The sequence below is a fragment of the Canis aureus genome, chromosome 22, assembly GCF_053574225.1.
Source record: "Canis aureus isolate CA01 chromosome 22, VMU_Caureus_v.1.0, whole genome shotgun sequence".
Classification (NCBI taxonomy): domain Eukaryota; kingdom Metazoa; phylum Chordata; class Mammalia; order Carnivora; family Canidae; genus Canis; species Canis aureus.
Genome location: NC_135632.1, coordinates 5,915,741 through 5,932,456, shown reverse-complemented (window position 1 = coordinate 5,932,456; position 16,716 = coordinate 5,915,741). Strand labels below are relative to the sequence as shown.

The window sequence follows — 16,716 nt, the reverse complement described above, 5'->3', positions numbered from 1 at the left end:
TAAAGGAGATTTTTAAAAAGTATATGTACTAGGAGTTTAAAGAACTTAGAACTCAGAAGCAGAGAATATCCATTATTTACTAGGCTCGCTTCCCTTAGTATCAGGATCTTGTTTTGGATAGGGGCAGCAATGTACTCAATTAAAAACAATCTTATTTCTCAGGCTTCTTTGCATCTGAGGATAGCCAGGTGACACACTTCTAGTTAATGTGATGAAAACAAATATATACGTGTGTGTGTGTGTGTGTAATATATATATAATATATATATTATATATATATTATATATATATATATAATCCTAGGGTGCCATACAAAATATTACAGAGTTGGTGGCTTAACAGATATTTATTTTTCCACATTCATGGAGACTAGAAGTCTGAGACCAAAGTGTCTGCAGAGTTAGTTTCTTCCAAAACCCCTTTCATTGGCTTATAGATGACTACCTTCTCCTGTATCTTCACATGGTCTTCCCTCTGTGTCTGTCTGTCCTAGTCTTCTCTTCATATAAGGACATGAGTCATATAAAAATAAATAAAATGACCTCATTTTAACTTAACTACCTTTTTAAGACCCTATCTCCAAATACAGTCACATTCTGAAATACTGGGAGTTAGGAATTCAAAATATGAACTTGTATGAGGGAAGCACAGCCAATCACAGCAGGATTTTCAGGAAAGCACCTTACTGGGGCACAGGCCCTAATTGTATGTTGTATCTCTTCCTTGTTCTGCTTGGGAGGCAGATGAGAGGTCTGAAGCTGGATGGTCTTTCTGTGACGAAGGAAAAACTAAGAGATCTCAGAATCTTTGACCCTGACATATTCAACTGCAAGAGTATTGTCAACTAATCCTACCTCTGAGCATCTTGGTAAGTGTATACTGGAGGTAAAGCAGGGGGAGGGATTTAGAACTTAACTTGTTTGAAGTTTCTGTTACATATAGCTGTACCCAGATACACACTGAGGTGAATTCTAATTCCCAATAATTATAAGTAAAAGATTTTTTAAAGAAACCTAAATGTTCATCAATAGAGAGTGTTTTTTAAAAAATAAGGTAATCACAAACTGGTGTAGCCATTATGGAAAACAGATGGTCAAAAAGTTAAAACCAGAACTATCCTACAACCCAACGATTGCACTACTAGGTATTTACCCAAAGGACACAAAAATAAGATTCAAAGGGGTACATGCACCTCAATATTCATAAAAGCATTATCAACATTAGCCAAATTATGGAAAGAGCCCCAATGTCCATCGACTGATGAATGGATAAAGAAGATGTGGTATATATTCATATACATATGAATATTATTCAACCATTAAAAAGTCTTGCCATTTGCAACGATGTGAATGTAACCAATGGGTATTATGCTAAGCAAAATAAGTCAGTCAGAGAAAGACAAATACTGCATGATTTCACTCATATGTGGAATTTAAGAAACAAAACAGATGAACATAGGGGAAGGGAAAAGAGAGAAAGAGAGCATGAGTGGCAGAGGGAGAAGTAGACTCCCTGCTCTGTGGGGAACCTGATGTCGAACTCAGTCCTAGGACCCTGAGCCAAAGGCAGATGCTTAACTGACTGAGCCATCCAGGTGCCCAAACACTGGGTGTTATATGTAAGTGATGAATCACTAAATTCTACTACTAAAACCAATGTTATGCTACATGTTAACAAGAATTTAAACAAAAATTGAAAAAATAAAAATAAAATAATCCACATTATGAAATAGTTTAGAGTCATTAAAGAAAAATGTGAGGAAGATCCATATTAAATAATGAAGTCTATTATGAAGTGAAAAAGTAAAGTTGCAGAAAAAAGACATTTATTTTTAAATAGAGTAAATATATATAATTGCATGAAAGTTCTGTAGGGATACAGGACTGTGTTGTTTAAACCTTTAAAAATAAATACATATTAACGCATTATAGATATAAACAGAAAATATATTTTACAAAATTGAATTACTACTTTTCTTTGTAATTCTGTATTTGTACAAAGTGCTTTGATTAAAATTAAATTTTAATTTTAATTAAAAATTAAAATTTTTGAATTACAAATATCAAACCATATCTTAAATCACAGATTTTACTATAAGCACCTAAAGCTTCGATTTTGTTGGAGAAGATGCCATAGATCAATTTATAATTATTTTAGGGGCTATGTATATCATTCTTTTAAGAACAAATTCATAACTTAAATTGGTTTTCTGTGAATGGACCAATCTGCTTTCTAGAGTGCTTAATGAATTATGAATGTTGTGTTAAAAATTATATTTGAAGAGAATTCCACTTGCAGCACGACAGTGTGAGGGTCATTATGGGCCCATTCTCCAGCAAAATTAGGGGGAATATATTTTAAAAGAAACAACCATTTAATGTCTGTGAAAATCATCCTAAGGGCATACAGCAAATGAAGAAACAGTTATTCAAGAAAATCTACTAAAACTCACTATGAACAGCAGGAATCTGAGGTCTATGAACCATGATGGGTTCCCTCATCCCTCCCCCAGATCAGTGAAACAGAAATGCCACTCCAGACTGGTGTATCTGAGAATACAGTCATCCTTCTTTCTCCCCAGCTTCCTGTTGGAGTGCCCTCTAACTAACAGGAGCAGGATGTCAGCATTTTACATACTATTTCAAAACCCCATTAATGTTTGTTTTTGTTTTTGTTTTGTTTTTTTCAAAATGGGCAAGCTGGTGCTAATATTCATACGGAATGTCAAGAGACCCAGGATTGTAATTACATTTTTGAAAAAGAACAAATTTGAAGGACTCACACTTCCCGATTTCAAATTTTACTACTAAGGCTACAGTTACCAAAACTGTGGCTTTGGCATAAGAATATATAAATAGTCCAATAGAATAGAATTAAAAACAGAAATAAACTCAATGGTCTATCAATCTATGGTCAGTGGATTTTTGACAAGAATGAAAAGACCATTCAATGGGGGCAAGAACAGTCTGTTGAACAAATTGTTCTGGAAAACTGTATATCAACATGCAAAAGAATGAAATTGGACCTTTATCATCCACTATATACAAAAATTAACTGGAAATGAATCAAAGACCTGAATTTAAAATCTGCAACTATAGAACCCTTCAAAGAACATATAGAAGCACATATGCATGAGCTTGGATTTGGCAATGGGATTCTTAAATATGACGCCCAAAACATAGGCAACAAAAGAAAAAAACGACTTGATTAAAATTTAAAACTTTGGTCAATGAAGAGTACTATCGAGAGAATCAAAAGATAGTCCATTCAACAAATGATGCAAAACCAGCCGGCATCAACATTAAAAAAAAAAATCTATATACACACTTACACTCTTCATGAAAATTAACTTAAAAATAACACGGATCTAAAAATAAAACGCAGGGCACCTGGGTGGTTCAGTCAGCAACAGGTATCCTGTTTCTCCCTCTCCGTCTGCCGTTCCCCCTGCTTGTGCTCCCTCTCTCCCCCTCTCTGTCAAATAAATAAATCTATCTTTAAAAAACATACATATATAATGGAAAATCATAAAATTCCTAAAAGACAACATAGAAGAAAATCTAGATAACCTTGGGTATGGCAATGACATTTTAGATGTAATGCCAAAGTATGATCCATGAGAGAGATCATTGACAAGCTGGACTTCATTAAAATGAAAAACTTCTGCTCTGTGATTGACAAGGTCAAGCGAATGTGAAGACAAGCCACAGACTGGGAGAGAATATTTGCAACAGATACATGTGATAGAGGACTCTTATCCAAAATACACAAATAAAAATTTTAAACTCGACCAAAAGAAAGCAAATAACCCAATTTAAAAATAGATTTTAAAAAATCTGAATACACGTGACTAAAGAAGATAAACAGATGGAAATAAGCACATGAACATATCCTCAGCATTATTTATCATTAGGGTATTATGAATTAAAACACCAAGGAGACATCATTACAAACTTACTAGAATGGCAAAGACTCAAAACACTGACAACAACAGTTTGTGAGGATGTGGAGCAACAAGAATTCTCATTCACTGCTGGTGAGAATGCAAAATGGTACAGTGACTTCAGAAAAGACTTTGGCAGTGTCTGGAGAAGCTAAACAGAGGCCTGCGTAAGATCCAGCAAGTGCACTCCTACGTATTTACCTGAATGAACTGAAAACCTACATCCACACAAAAACATGGATACATGTGTTTAGAGGGTCTTTATTTATAATCATTGAAAACTGAGCACAACCATGATCCCCCCTTCAACAGATGACAGGATGAACGAACTTGGTAAACGATTAAATGGAATAGTATTCAGCAGCAAAAAGAAATGAGCTGCCAAGCCATGAAAAGACATGAGGGAACCTTAAATGCACATTGCAAAAATAGACCACTCTGAAAAGGCGACTTCTCGTGTGCCTCCACAGGTGTGTGTATGACAGTTTGGAAAAGCCAAAAGCCATAGCGTTGGTGACTAGTTCAGCTGTTACCAGGGATTCAATGGGGTGGCAAAGGAGGGCTGGTTGATAGGTAATACACAGGGGGGATTTTTAGGGCGGTAAAGCTACTTTGTAGGGTACAGTAGTGGTGAGTACATCAATCATTTGTCAAAATCCGCTGACTTTTGTAGCACAAAGAATAACCATTAATGTATGCAATTGTTAAGAAATCATTTCAGAGTTTGGAGGATTCCAGAATGGAATGCAGAAAGTGGCAAAAGAATTGAAGTGTATTACAAATGCCAACTGGGAGACGTTGTATAAAATATCTGACCAATAATCTGAGAAACTGTCAAGGTCGTCTGAAACAAGAGAAGTCTGAGAAACTGTTGAAGCCCAGAGCTACCTAAGGAGACATGACTATTCAATTTAATGTGGTATCCTGGACGGGATCCTAGAACAGAAAAAGGAAATTAGGACACAGTTACGAAAAAGAAAAGACTAACCACAAACTGGGAGAAAATATTTACAAAACACGTATCTGTAAAAGAGCTTGTATCTAGGGGTGCCTGGCTGGCTCGGTCAGTGAAGCATACGAGTCCTGATCTCAGGGTTGTGAGTTCAAGCCCCACACTGGAAATAGAAATTACTTATTAAAAAAAAAAAAAAAAGAACTTGTATCTAAAATGTACAAATAACTCTTAAAACTTAACAATAATAACAAACTAAAGCCAAATATAAAAACTGAGTGTGGAGAATAGCAAAACCCTCTATACTATCTTTGAAATAATTCTAAAAATAAAAGTTTATTTTTTAAAAAAATCCGTAATAGTGTCATATCCACTTAAAAACAATCCAAATATAAGATTTCACCTCATCTTAGTATGGACAAGTTGGGACAAAGCAGTGAAGTTCATTTAGGCTGCAATATTCCTGAAGAATGAGTGATAGGTTCTCGCTTGTTTTATTTTTCCCTAAAGCCAAGGTGTGTGTGTGTGTGTGTGTGTGTGTGTGTGTGTGTGTGTGGAGGGGACAGTGGAGGTGATAATATGAAACATTTCTTGCATTTTATGATGTTCTTTTTTCACTTTTTTTCAATTTCTGAAGCCAGGATGTGGTCCACACTTGATGGGAACATTTAATACGGTAGTGTTTTGTTTAGTTTGCTTGAGTTTCTTTCCTGTATGGCTATTATTAAATCAGTTGTGCATCCTACAATCTATGGTATTTTATAATTGGAGAAAGATGGTGTATGGAGTCCATACGAGTGTAGAGAACAATAATGTCCTTCCCGAAAGAATCTTTCAGTTCCCGTTTCAGTTCATGTGACAGGCTAAGTCTTCCCCGAGGAGGAAGTTTCATTTGTTTATTTTTATATTCACAATGGTACTTTGTGAGTTCATAGGTCAAGCTTTACTGAACAGTAAAGGAAAACAGTAAAAAAACTGAAATACTATTTTACATGCATACACTCAAGGCCTTCTAACTGTCACCAGCAAAGTTAAAAAATACCCCAAGCTGGTGGTAGCTGAATGCTGCATGCTTTTCTGTTTCGTATCAAACCTCTAGAGGCTAGAGTGGGATATTCGGGTAATAGCAGTACTGAAATCTGTCCCAAACCTCAGCAAAAGTGCAAAATAGATTAAATTTGCATTTGTTACTAGGCACACTCTCTTGTAGATGGATGTTATCACCCATCCTCTCCTCTATAGAGCCCTCAGCTGTCCATAGCGGCTCCTTGAAGTGGGGAGCCATCTACTCTCCTCACAGAGAGATTATAATCTTCAAATTCTTTTTTTTTTAAAGATTTTATTTACTCATGAGAGACACAGAGAGAGAGGCAGAGGGAGAAGCAGGCTCCCTGCAGGGAGCCCGATGCAGGACTCGATCCCAGGACCCTGGATCGCACCCTGAACCAAAGGCAGACGCTCAACCACTGGGCCACCCAGGCGCCCCATAATCTTCAAATTCTTATCCTGACTTTCCCCGTGTAGAGTTCTCATTTTTTTTAGAGACTCCTCTGAACTTTCAGATGTTATAGATATGATCATTGACAATATATTAATACCAACGTATTAATACAGGGGTCATCAAACTCCTCTGCCTTGGCCAAATAAACCCCTGCCTATTTTTGCAAATAAAGTTTCAATGGGCCACACCCATTCGTTTAGTATTTAGTATGGTCTTTGGCTGCTTTTGCCCTACAATGACAGAGTTGAGTATTTGTGACAGAAACCGTGTCGTCCACGAGGTCTAAAATATTGACTGCCTTTTGCATAAAAAGTTTTCTGGCTTTTGTTTTGATCTATCATTTGTGTTGAGATGTAGGCACCATTCAGGTGGTAAATGATCTGAAAGGGTCCCACTGCATAACAGGAGGTGACCCCTATATTCCTCCTCACTTTTATTTTGCAAAGGCATCATAGAAACAACCCATGAAGAAAAAGTTGTGATGATAATTTTGAGGTGAAACTTATAAAGTGGAGAATGCTGAGAGCACAGGTATTTCAGCAAGATATCTGACAAATAGATCATGTTATACCATTAATTGAGATCGAGAAATATTGGCTAAAGTATAGCAAGATTAGGTGAATTCCATAATGTTATTTTCTCCTTTTTTTTAAAGATTGTATTTATTTGTTCATGAAAGACACACACACACACACAGAGAGAGAGAGAGAGAGGCATAGACACAGGCAGAGGGAGAAGCAGGCTCCCTACAAGGAACCTGATGTGGGACTCGATCCCAGGACCCCGGGGTCATGACCTGAGCCAAAGATGCTCAACCGCTGAGCCACCCAGGTGTCCCTATATATATAATTTTCTAAATGGTTCATGTGAACCCAGCTAATGATCGGGTGGTGTACTTTAGTGCCCCACCTTATTAAATAGTTTTACTAAAGACTACTGTAAAGACTTTATCATACACTGATCAAAACTGTAGGTGAAAAAAAATGGAAAGCAATAGAAAATACGCTGACAGAAAGAACAGAGGTCTTAAGAGCTTGAAACAAGGAGCTTACTCTGCCTAGATGTCATCTAACAGGAATTGAGTGACAACCCCTAACTGTGGAATACAAAACCATTGTACAGCTATGAAATAGCCGTTTCACAGCTTAGTAGCCTGGGTAAGAAATGCTTTAGGATTTAGCAGACAGTAAACCCAGTATGACTCTCCTTTGCACCGCAATTGCCAAGAAAATGTAGTGAAATTATTATGTGTTAATCAGAAAACGTGTCTAGAAGGTGGGTGGATATAGGCTTACAATCTCCACATAGTGTGTTGTGTTAAATACTGAACTTGCAGAGAAACTTTCACAAATTGGAGCATGTTGAAAGGAGACAAACCAGGGGAGCCGCCTGAAATTAAGTCACGGGGGTAAAAGCAATAAGGAAGGGACCACAGATAGTCCCTGACTTAAGGTGGTTAGACTTAACATTTTTTTTTTTTCTGTATGATGGGGCTAAAGCAATGCACATTTGTTAGAAACTATACTCTCATTTTGGAATCTGGATCTTTGCCTGGGCTAGTGATGTGCAGTGGGATGCTCTCCGGTGATCCCGGGCTCCCAGTCAGCCCCACCATCAGGAGGGTAATAACTTACAACCCTTCTGTACCCACATACAACCCCTCTGTTTTTCACTTTCAGTGCGCTGTTCAATAAATCACACGAGACATCCAACACTTAATTATAAGATAGGCTTTGTGTCGGGTGATTTTTGCCCAACTGTAGGGTATGTACGCATTCTGAGCTCATTTAGGCTTGACGAGGCTAAGCTATGATATTCGGCAGGTACGGTGTATTGAGTGCATTTTTGACTTAGGATATTTTCCATTTATGATGGGTTTATCAGACACAACCCCATCATAAATTGAGGAAGAATCTGTATTAAATCTGATGTATTCAAATATTTAAAGGGATGACCTGAAGTTTTAACCTTGCTTCTAGCCCTAATCTTTGGTTCAACATTAGATAAACACACACACACACACACACACACAGAGAGAGAGAGAGAGAGAGAGAAAGAGAGAGAGAGAAGGATAAAGAAACAAACCATTAGAATTGTCTCAAAAGAGAATTAAGTGAATCAGGTGTACGTTCATCATCACTGAGATGATAAAAGCACACAAGGAAGGGTCATTCAGGATTTGGAAGTCAAACTAAATATTTCCTAAGTCCCTTTCCTTAGAGAATCCTAAGATTCATAATTCTTTGGATTGCAGATGCCATGTTGTTGAGGCTTGAAGGAAATGCCTCACTGGAAAGGACCTTGCCGGGGCATTCTCCATCCCGGATTCTGGGCTCCTACTCACATACCCACCTTTGTCTTCCAGGAGGCCGGGTTTGTGTCTTACAAAACTGGGGATACTTGATCATTTCTTACCCACAAAACCAATTTCCTACTGCCCTATCTACTAATATAAGTGTTCTCCAAGCATGCCTTAAATCTTCCAACCTCTAGGCATATGTGGTTCCCTTCTCCAACATGAGGTAATCCTCCAGGACACTCTTCCCCCACCTCTGCTTATCTAAAGACTACCTTTCTTTTAAGGTTCTACTCATCAGTGAAGCCTTCTTTAATGATTCCAACAATCTGATTAGATGTAATATCTAATCTGTGTATCTTTAAGATTTCTCACCCCCAGGACAAATGATATTGCTTTATATGGTTATTTGCCTTTTCCTTTATCAGCCCTGATTCTTAAGAGGGTCATAACCCTGCTAACTTCTAGTTGCCATGTGCCTCCCCACAGGTGAAGGGGTGCAGCAGATAGCTTCTGATAAGGCCAAAAAGTCCAGAAGTGACCAACCACTCTGCCTCTGAATAGAACTAATCCTGAATGAAATGATATAATGAGATAATTCCTCACAGATTCTCTGACCCATGACTCACTACAAAATGTGATTATTATACAGTTCTCATACTCTGCAGTTACCAGAGACAAAGCTGAGCTTTGGTAGGTACATGCATATTAGGAAGGCTTTTGGCAGTGCTGTTTCCAGGATCGTTTGTGCAGAAATATGAATTAAGCAGTTTTGCCGAGGCAGATCTAATATTCTTTTCTGCACAATGAAATAAATCTTCAATTTCTACATTCACTTCCTTTTTCATCTTTTTCTTTCCCTGGAATTTGTTTTGCAAGAACATTTTAATGCATTTATCTCTTTCCCTCAGCTTGTGAAATTACTCATCCCTGTGATGCATAATTGAGAGGTGTCCTATTACACCCATGGGATTAGAGGCTTTATGAATCACTCCAACATGAGAAAAATGTTTGTACAAGAAGCACTAGATTTGTATGAAAAAGGTACAAAGACTTTTTAATAACCCTGGCTCTTGGTTTGGGCAGGCCTACCAGGGAAAATTTCTATACATGCAGGCTGCAAATTACGTATCATTGGCAACATTTAAATGTGAAAATGTCCTCATGCAAGCAGGTGCTTTTTAAGTGGGAATTCGCAGTGTACATTTTCATTGGTTTCTCCTCTCAGAAACCTAAGACTTTGGAAGGGAATGTCTTTAAACCTGCCACCAGGGCAGGGCAGACCTTTAAAATTGGAATTGCAATTTCCCTAAGCATAGAGACATATGTGGTGTGGGAAAGGAATAATTATCTTTAAAGAAATGCTACAAAAAATAAATAAAATAAATTAAAAAATAAAAAACGTTAAAAAAAGAAATGCTACTAGGATGAGTTGCCTGAGAGTGAATATGAAATGATCTGCACCTCTTTCAGAATATCACAGCAACTTTTTAAAACTTGATGGTTAGCTGTATTTTTGTTTTATTAACTAGACATTCTCGAGTTCTGGATTCATTGTGATCATTGTGTGTGTGTGTGTGTGTTTATGTGTATGTGTGTGTGTGCAGGTGTGTTCATTATAATTTACATTCACTAAAATTAGTTTTAGGCTATCAAGAAGAATTTTTGAGAACACTAAGTGGCTCTTTGTTAGTTGGCGTCATTGGAATTTCACTAACTGACATTCATTTTAGGAAGGTCCTTCTTTAAAAAAAAAATATTTTATTTATTTATTAATGAGAGACACCGAGAGAGAGGCAGAGACATAGGCAGAGGGAGAAGCAGGCCTCATGCAGGGAGCTGGATGCAGGACTCAATCCCAGGACCCTGGGATCACGCCCTGGGCGGAAGGCAGATGCTCAACCAATGAGCCACCCAGGTGTCCCTAGTAAGGTCCTTTTAAGTGAAATAACTAGTACTGGTGATAATGTTGAGCCACAGAGCAAGCATGGATTGTGGTTGGAAACCCGAAGACTTCTAGTTCTCTAAATGGTGCTCCTTTCCTCTGCAACTTCCTTTTGAAGTGTCTGAACATACTTACTTTTTAGAAACTGTTTTCAGGAAAATACCTGAAGCTCTTTAGCATAAATGGAAGTGAATCTCAATGTAACGCAGCCGAGTTGCACTGGGGACTTGAACCCCAACTAATCCAACTCCTTTATCGTTCCAAAGCAACGAAACATAGTCTGAAGAAGTGTGCAGCCAAATTATTGAAAAGCTAGATTCATGGAAATTGGGTCCATTCCTCCTCACTGTGGCCTTTGAAGTCTGTTATAACGAATATTCTCCCCTGCTCTGGGATGTAATCTTAGGCTGAAAGGATTGCTTTTCCAGCCACGATTAGATATTAATGAATAGTGCAACTGACGAGTCTAATTTTTCAGGCATTGTAAAGCTTAATATCTATTAGTCAAGTTGTGCTGCAAAACAGATTGGGTGGCTTAACCAACAGAAATTGTTTTCTTACACTTCCAGAGGCTAGGAAGTCTGAGATCAGGTACGTAGGTCAATTTTGTTCATGATTAGGGCTCTCTTCTTGGTTTGCAGATGGTCGCCTTCTTAAAGTGTCCTCCTATGGCAAAGAGAGAGATATCTTCTCTCTCTTCCTCTTCTTACTTTTTTTAAATAAATTTATTTTTTTATTGGTGTTCAATTTACCAACATACAGAATATAGAATCATCAGTCCTGCCAGATTAGGGCCCCAACCTTAGGACCCTCTTTAGCTTTAATTACCTCCTAAAAGGCCTCTCTTCAACTACAATCACATTGGAGGGAGGGCGGGTTGTGCTTCTGCGTACAAATTTGAGGGCAGTGGAACACAATTCAGTCCGTAGCAATATCAGAGATTCACTCTCTTACCTACTTCGGAGCTAAAGTTTTTGGAAAGGATCAGCTTTGTTTGGGTTTATTTTATATTCTTCCTGGCTTTTGCATTCTTCCCCCATTCACAAAGCTTCTGCTTTTGTCTGTGGAGTGGAGGAAGGATGGGAAAAAAAAGTGGTACCGTGTAGTTCTCTCAGCCGTCCATACCTATGGGCAGTTCTTTAAAAGTTAGTAACTTTAGGGTATCTTCGAGATTCTTTGAAGATACCTACTATCATCAGAGGTCCTGCTGAAGACTCCATACTACATGATGTCTTCTCCAGTTGGCTGTGTATGACATTTCCCTCCGTCCCTGCTTCTGAAAGTCCCACGGAGACTCTCTGTTGTGTCACCTCTAATGACTTTTTTTTTTTTTTGGCTCCCTTTCTAGATAACTCAAATTCAGCTTCCTTCTGTGGGGCCCCAGAAATATCTACCTCAGCCTGTGAGAAAGAAGTAATAATCAAAGCTAACACTTAACTATGTGCCAAATCCTCTTCCTAGCACCTAACATATTTCAATTCATCTCATTCTCACAATACTCCTTTGAATGATTCCCACAAAGCCACAGAAAAATTAGTTGCACAACCACAAGTACTCAGTTAATACCTGGTGGAGGTGAGATTTGAACTAAAGCAGGAGCATGCGCTTAACCACTACAGCACATTGAGGGAACAGCCCAGGATGCTTCCTTTCCTCTCGGTCTTTCTCCTCACCCTTCAGTTGAGGCAGCTCTAGTCCTTTGCAAGCATAAATCAGGAAACCCAACCAAGGAGTACATGCTAGGCTTTGGACAGACCTCATGGGGGCCTGCCTCACCCATGTGTGGAAGTGGAAAGTACCACTTGTTCTCCCCCATGAGGAGGAGGAGGAGAATAACCAGGACCCAAATGCCTCTAAAGAAATTCTCATTGATAAACTCATAGAGTCCACATGGTTTGTTGGGCTAAAGATCAAAGAACCAATGTTGGGATCCCCTCATTTGTAACTCCTATTCAGATGGCCTAGAACCCCCAATTAGAACATAGGGATCCTTGGTACCTGGTACTTTCAGCTTGGAGGTCTCACCTGAAAACTGCCAAGAGATGAAATATCCCACCTTAACATCCTAGTTAGTGAATTTTTCAGTATCACAAAAATAGCTAGCTGCAAAGCCAGAAAGAAAATTGTCACCTGACTGGAAATAAGTTAATAAATCTCCAAAGAAACTTACATTTTTTCAGAGTTCAAAGATAAAAGGTAAAACGGCAATAGATATGGATATATTTCTGTGTTGTGTATGAGTGTGTAATCCATTTCTCCTTCTAATAACAACAACCTGATTTTCTTCTCAGAACCTACTCTGTCCATACCTCATGCTATATTATGCAGGCAAGTTTTTAACCAGTTCCCATAGTTCTAGGAATGGTTACATGAACTCAGTCCAGCCAATCATTAAATCCCATTTCTCTACCGATACATAATAATTGGTAGAGAGGTGTACAAGGGATGTGCTTTAGTATAGTGAGTGCCTCCTTAGACGTATTCTGGAACTTTTGGAAAATAAATGATTTATCTATTCTGGGCTTGCTAGCCAGATTGAATCTAACTGGTAGGCCATTTTACTGCCAAAGGAGATAACCTACCTAAGTATGAAGCCAACACACAGGAAAATAGTCCAAAAAAGGAGAACAAATCATGATAACATTACCAGAAAGCCTGAATACAGTCATGTCTGAAACCAAAGACTTGAAATTTTCTATTATATTGAACTAATAAATTCACTTGTATATCAATTTATCAATCAGTTTGCAACTAAAAGATCATAATTGAGTGTTGTTTTCAACATTAGGGGAAGATAAAGAGTTGTCATGGGCTCTCACTCAATGTTGATTGATTTTCCTGATATTCCTGAAGCTATATTTCATATGTGGTTGACTTCCCTGTGCCTATGCCCTAGACACTGTCAATGGCCTATCTACACTTGGTACTAACATTTGTGTAGAGCCACTGGCTTCCATATTCAAGCACCTGAGATTCTTTGAGAGCTTTAGGCTGTTGAAGACTACTCTGCTCATGTGCAGACCAGAAAATCTGGGCACTTTATGATCCTTGGTAGCTGCTCTCAATTAGTGATTGTCAGAAGTAGATAAATAAATACCCCTAGTCCCTCATACCTTCTTAGAGAGGACACACAGCTCACTAGAGGTCCTTAGCAAGATTGAGCTACTATATCTACAAAGGTAGCTTGCTCAATAATAAACATGTATTGGCTTGCTTTCCTGTCCTACCCACCATTTTCCACTTCTCTATTCACTTCTTGAGATCAACCTCCCAAATAACCTACTTGTACTCAGGGTCTGTTGTTAAGACAGACAAAGTTAAGCCACTTTGCATTGGCTGTATTCCCTTCAACATACTTATACATACAGTGGTGATTATTCACACTATGTACATGGACAGACCCCACTACTCCTGGGTTTTCAAAACCACCTAAAGTATCATTTGCCCCTGTTCCATCTTGCTGGGAACAACTTCCTTAGCTGTATTCTTTTTCACAGCTCTCAGCCAGTCAGTACATGGGAGGACAGTGTCCTAAGACAACACTTTGTCGTATCTCCCACAACCTTGCTAACCTATGTTGAGATGCCAGAGCAGAGGAGAGAGGGGCACCTGGGTGGCTCAGTCGGTTGAGCACCTGCCTTTGGATCAGGTAATGATCACAGAGTCCTGGGATGGAGCCTCTCATGGAGCCCCACATCAGGCTCTTTGCTGAGCAGGGAGGAGCCTGCTTCTCGCTTCTCCCTCTGCCTCCCCACTGCTCATGCTTGTGCTCTTTCTCTTTCAAATAAATGAATAAAATCTTAATAATAAAAAAAAAGAACAGAGGAGTGTGAGACAGGTAGCTCTCTTAGAGAAAGAAATCACAGATACTTTGTATCTCTGAATGTTAGAGGCTTTTCCCCTCTTATCTAAAGGAGGGAAAATGGGACAAGAATAGACTTTCCATAAGATTTATCATATATTCTGGGACAATTTTGAAAATAAGATTTCTCCATTTAAAAAAGGTAAAATAATAACTTCAAAACAACTGGTATAAATTGGAACTGCCACATGCAACCTGGAAAATATAGTTACCCTAGGTATGATCCAAGGTAAAAACAAAGAAATAGATATCTTCTTTAATACAAAGATTAGATGTTGGCCTAAGTAGGACTTTAATGCTTGTTAAGTGACCTGCTTATTGTTGCCAGGTCTTATATTCTTAAAATTATCTTTCCATTCACCAACATGCTTCCCTTTTTACCACCTATTTTCTATTTCCTCAAACAAGATTTATGTTCCCTAAGAATATAGCCACTTTAGCTTCCCTTCCAGGAACATTTTTATTTTAAAAGAGAAGTTTGTGCAATTACAGAATGTACCAATTAAAATAAATGGAGATAATGGGGCAGGTAAATTTTTCAGATAACATGGAATAAATAATTTGAGACAGGAAAACTTTCATATATTCTGCTAAAAAAAAAGAAATTGGGCTTTGAGCTTTAGACTTCAGTTATAGAAGTTTTCAGTGGGGTCTCAAAATAGCTCCCTGCCAGCTGTAGCTCTCTTATTCCATTCCCTGCTTTGTAAAGGGGTGCCCTGTGGAGCTTCACAGGATAAGGCCCTGTCTTGGGGCCTTGTTGTCAGGATTTAGAGGGTAGATATGGATAGGATCTATCTGCGTAGACAGTTTATGTGCTAGGATTTGGGTATCCACTCCTCCTTAAACAGTGTCTGATATTCTACTATGGTCAGGTTTCAGAGTCATAAAGTACCTCTCTTTTTCCTTTGATGAGGATGCCCCTGCCTAAACATTTTTTATAAAATACCTGCAGTAATTTCATCTGTGAACTCATAATATTGCCATAATCTTCCCCAGTTGTTGCTATTTGTTTTCCACTTCATTGAACCAAGAAAACAGGAGCACCTATCTGTGTGCACACACACCTTATCTCTATGCCCTTTAGGCACATAAAGGTTTTCAAAACAAACGAACAAATAATGACAATTAATTTTGACTATCAGTCCTACACATTGACTGTTCAGGTGATGTTTTAAAATTTTCAAATGTGTTCTTTTATATCTCAGAAAAAGTAATAATAACCTTTGCCCTAAGTATATAACATATGTGTAGGGTAAAATGATAAATTCTTACTAGAACTTCAAAGAGAAAAAAAAAAAGTTAATTGCTTCAGTTAGGAATTGTTTGACAGTCAGGAACAAAGAACTGACTCTAGTGACTTAAATTTGGAGGTTTTTATTCTTTCACTAAAGGAAGTCTCGAAGAGGACCCTGCAGGATAAGTATATGGTTCCATGGAAATTATCAGGAGCCCAGGCTTCCTTCTATATTTTTGGCTCCACCATCTTTAATGTAAAGCTTCAATTTTCAAGGTCAAAAGATGGCTCATGGAAGAAGTAAAAAGCGAGGCCCTTTCTGGTTTGGGGGTTCCTATGATAAGCAGAGTATGACATAACAAGTAAATGGCCAATCTGTCTTAGACCTTTGTCTAATGTGGCCATTTGCTTAACAATCACTTTTGTTAATGCTCAATTTTCTCTTGGGGAAAAACTGCTCAGTTTCTTCTACATTTGATTTCTCCCTCTGCTTCTATCTCTAAGATGATATGCAATCTGGTAGAAAAAGTATGTGACTGGGGTGAGTTGATGTCTCTGGCATGGGAGTAAAATCCCATAACTTCATTATGGGTCTTTGCTGACATCCACAGGTCTCCCCTGCCCAGTCCCTGACATCCTGCTACCTAGACATCTTTCTGGATCGCAGGGCCAAAGCTTATAGCTATTGAACTCATAGCACATTTTTTGGCTACCGTGAATCGTGCTATATCTCTTAACTTCTTGATTAGGTTGCCTCTGAACTCCTACTAGATATAGACCAGTGGACCAACTCCTTATCCCAAATATAGCCTCCTAGCTGGCAACCCCCACCAATTGACTCTGCTCTAACTCAATGTCCACACCGCATGGGAAATGAAAGAGGCTGTGGAGTGACCCTCGAAATTGTGTCTGATCATGACTCTCTGCTTCCTTAAATGGACCAGGCTGCCCCCATTGTAGTATGAGATATCCTACACCGCAAT

The 16,716-nt window shown here is 38.4% G+C and overlaps 1 protein-coding gene across 1 annotated transcript in view; it reads left to right on the top strand.

Moving 5' to 3' along the window:
* The first annotated feature begins 853 nt into the window (after nt 1–853).
* The window catches only part of MBNL1 (muscleblind like splicing regulator 1), a 279,557-nt gene continuing 263,694 nt past the window's right edge, over nt 854–16,716 (top strand). The window contains exon 1 of the mRNA XM_077864652.1: nt 854–868. The gene's annotated coding sequence lies outside the window, so the exon portion shown is untranslated. The remainder of the gene's footprint in view (nt 869–16,716) is intronic.